Here is a 4,022-nt window from a genome sequence, read left to right as displayed (position 1 = left end):
GCACAATCAAATACAATGTACTGGTAAGGTGATTGGGGGGGGGGGGGGGGTGTCTGAGGGTGCGAGGGGTTGATTAGGTGCCCGCACGGGGCAGACTGGGTCCTGATCTGATGGGTGGCAGACACAGGGGGTGACGATGGGAGATCAGTGAGGGATTACAGGGGAGAATAGATGTAAACAATGCACTAGGGAGGTTATCAGGAGGGGGGGTCTGAGGGCAATCTGAGGGTCTGGGTGGGTGTTCAGGTTCACCCAAGGGACAGTTTAGGGTCTGCTCTGATGGGTGGTGGTGACAAGGGGTAATAGACAGGTGATAGATAGGTGATAAACAGGTGATCAGTGGGTAAGGCAGCTGTATACAAATGTACAGTATACAGGGGGGTGGTCTGGGGGGGGAGGCTGGGAGGGATCTGAGGGTAGGGGGGGGGTGATCAGGGGACCCTAGGGGGGCAGTTAGGGACCTAATCTAGGGGATAGTGTTGACAGTTAGTGACAGGGAGTGATTGATGGGTTTTGAGGTGGGTGCTTGGGTGCAAACAGTGGTGTGATGGGGTGGTCAGGGGGGGTTCTGAGGGCTGGGGTGGGCGATCGGGGAGTCTGTGTGGGTGAAAACAAGTGTTGTAACTTAGCTGCAAGGCTGCCTGTCCTCTCTGATGGTCCGACGACGATGTGACCATCAGGGGAGGAGGCAGCCAGTATAATACACTTTGTTACAATAACAAAGTGTATTATACGCGTGTGATTGGCCGGATCGCCGCATTTGAAACCCGTCGACGCTGCTAATTGGCCGGCGGGTTATGGCGAAGGGTGGGCGGAGCCTAATGCCGGCGGCAGATCACGTCATGAATGACGCGATTGCCGCACAGCCACGCCTGATGCCGCCGCCAATGGGCGTATTGTGGTCGTTTGGGCCCAGCCCAAGCAGTAATGTGACAAAATAGGGAAAACTTCAAGGGGGCCGAATACTTTTGCAACCCACTGTATGTTTACCTTGTTTTCTATATACCCCTAATTTGTATTTTATTGTTTTTACCTGGTCTGCGTACCTTTGCTGAACAGTGCAAAACTGCAGTGCCAACAGGAATTTTTTTTTTTAACGAAAGTAACATGCAATTTTCTATTTGTGACATTCCACAGAGATCATCTGGCAGAACTAAAGAATTTTAGCATGAAATCCGGTAGAGGAAAGCTTTTACAATGGAAAAGTAAATAATTTATAACTGAAAATTGGAAAAAAATAAGCAATTTTATAAATTACGTTATTTTTACTACAGTTCCTCCTAAAGTGGACCAGAACTCAGAACATCCTCTTTGCTTTAATAGATACGTAACAGCATAATAACCTTTAGGCTGCTTTCACAGTGGGACGTAACAGGCGCACGTTAGAGCAGCCTGTAATGCACCCCAGCGCACAGCAATGAAAAATCAATGGGCTGTTTATAGTGCCCACGTTGCGTTACATTGTAACGCAGCACATCCTGATAACGTACTGCATGCAGTACTTTACACGCAGCTAAGCCGCGTTAGACTGTTTGCACATGCTCAGTAGGTTTTTTTTTTAAATCATTTTATGGGCGGAGAGGAGGCGGGGAGAGGCCGCTACGTATCCAGGCACATGGCTACTTATTATTCACTGCACTTGCAGTGTTTACATCTTGGAGCGGCCACGGATTGGCTGGCGGGACCACGTGATGCGGAGAGCTCCGCTCACGTGGTCTCCGCAGTGCCTCTGACAGAGCAGGCGCACCAAGAGCTGCTTGTAACGCGGCTCTTGGTAGCATCCTGCTCCACCAGCAGGCATTGCGTTAGGGGCACGTTATGTGCCCTATAACGTCCACTAAATGCAACGTCCTGGTGTGTAAGTAGCCTTAAACAAAAAAAAAACATTTCTTTGTTACAGCTGATACAAATCATAAAATAAATCTGCACTATTTCTGCATTCATGGAGGCAGACATATTGTTAATACCCTGTGCTTTCAAATGAGCTTATCTGTCATCATTGCCGTGGCAGTTAGTTGACACAGAGGAGAGATCAAATTACATCTTGTGATTAGACACAAATGAGTGGGAATTACACAGGCTAAACTCTCTAAATACATACAGGGTACATTTCTCTCTGTTTTCCTTTTGTTCTGTGCAAGAGTTCAGGTGCACAAGAGTTCAGGCCGGTTTTATACTGGCCAGTGCATTTGTGATGCTATGCTCCGCCCCCATCGCATCACACAAATCAAAATTCATATGACTCTGCGGAAGAGTGCACAGACAGGGTCATTTGGATGGCACCATCGCCCACACACCCCCTGCATGCCCTTCGCCACCCCTCCCCAGTGACAGGAAGGACGTCACTGGGATTTTCAGGTTCCCTGTCATATTTGCGTCATAACGGGACATGCATTGCCCATTGACTTCCATGCATTCCGCTGTGGCACTGCGGAAGTCCGACAGTAACGTGCTGCTGACTTTGCAGCGGGTCGGCGGCCAATAGGGAACTTCCATCGCCAATGAGGTAAGTGTACTAGACCCCATAGACTTTTACTGCTGTTGCTTTAGAGTAAGTTCACACTTGTGTTAAAAATGTATCCGTTGCTCCTTTTTTTGGCCCGGATCAAAAACGGAGCCATGGATACCAGTGTTAAAGATAGCAGTCCTTTTCACTTAAATTAAAAATGGATCCGCCTGCGTTCAGGGCGATCCGTGTTCAAAACCTGAACGGACCTTCCAGATTGGCAACATTTTCATGGATCCCGGATACACGGAGGAGTAGTGAAAATGAATAAGGAAACAGATCCCCTCTACACAGGCAGTTTTGGACACAGAGGCCCATATGCAATTAACTTTTTCACCTGAGTTTTCTCCTAAGTGAAATTTTCAAACTTGTCAATAAAATGTCTTTTAAACCACCAGCAAACAAAAAAATACTCAAAATAATTTTGATAGTACTTTTTTACCTACTTTTTGCTATTTTTTCCATTGCAAAGTGCTAAAAAGTTATTCTAAATCAAAGATGAAAAATTAACTCCTGGGAGAAAAGTCAGGAGAAAAAGTGAATTGCATATGGCCCAGAAACGGATCCGTTTCTGTATCCCAGCCTGTGGGTGGGGAGGGGACTGCCATGCTGAAGGGGGTAGTAGCCAGGACGGGGGTGGCAGCAGTCGGCAGGGAGGGGGTCGCCCCTCTCTCCCTCACCTGTGTCCCCCGTCCTTGCTCCCCCTCCAACTATTTGCATAAAAAGTTGTTAAAAAGCAATGGAGGCAGCGAGCGGGGCAGATTACCTTCTCTCCTACTGCCTCTTCTCGCCGAGTCACTTACTGCAATGCCGCCCTCTGAAGTATAGAGGGTGGCATTGCAGGAAGTCAAGCGGCGAGCGATGGAACGCAAGAGGGGAAGGTAAGCATCCCCGCTCGCTGCATACACTGTCACCCCCGTCCTGGCTGCTTCTCCCTCCAGTTTGCCCCCCCCCCCCCCTCTTAGCATACGTTTCCATGGACTGGAAACGTATGCTGCCATCATATTTTAAAAAGTTGAAATGGAGGGGGAAAAATAACAAACAAACCGGATCCGAATGGACAAGTGTGGACCTAGCCTTACCCTGCGTGCAGAAAGGATAACACAACGCAATGAAACAGGTCTAGTGTAAAAGGGGCCTTAACAGGTTCACACTACAAGAGCTTTTCTGAGCACTTTGGGATTTTAAAAGCTCTTGCTAATGTTATCCTATGTGTGTGTTCTCACTGGAGTGATGTGATTTTGTAAAAATCCCCCACAGCATTGCATTAGCAAGAGCTTTTAAAATCACTAGCGCTTAAATCTCTTGCAGTGTGAACCAGCCCTAAGTGTGCCGCAGTCAGCCATTCATGTGAAAGAGTCCCAATAGTGATGATCTATTACCCCCCTTATAAATAGTGCTCAAACTACACCGTGTATTAAAGATTTTATTTTGTGACTATTACATACATGGTTATAGAGTATATTGGAATACATTTTCACTACAGAGGTCCTCTATCACTGCACATACTGTACAC

Source organism: Hyperolius riggenbachi, chromosome 6 (genome assembly GCF_040937935.1).
Source record: "Hyperolius riggenbachi isolate aHypRig1 chromosome 6, aHypRig1.pri, whole genome shotgun sequence".
NCBI classification, from domain to species: domain Eukaryota; kingdom Metazoa; phylum Chordata; class Amphibia; order Anura; family Hyperoliidae; genus Hyperolius; species Hyperolius riggenbachi.
The sequence above is the reverse complement of the archived record's forward strand: the minus strand, read 5'-3'. Positions refer to the sequence as shown.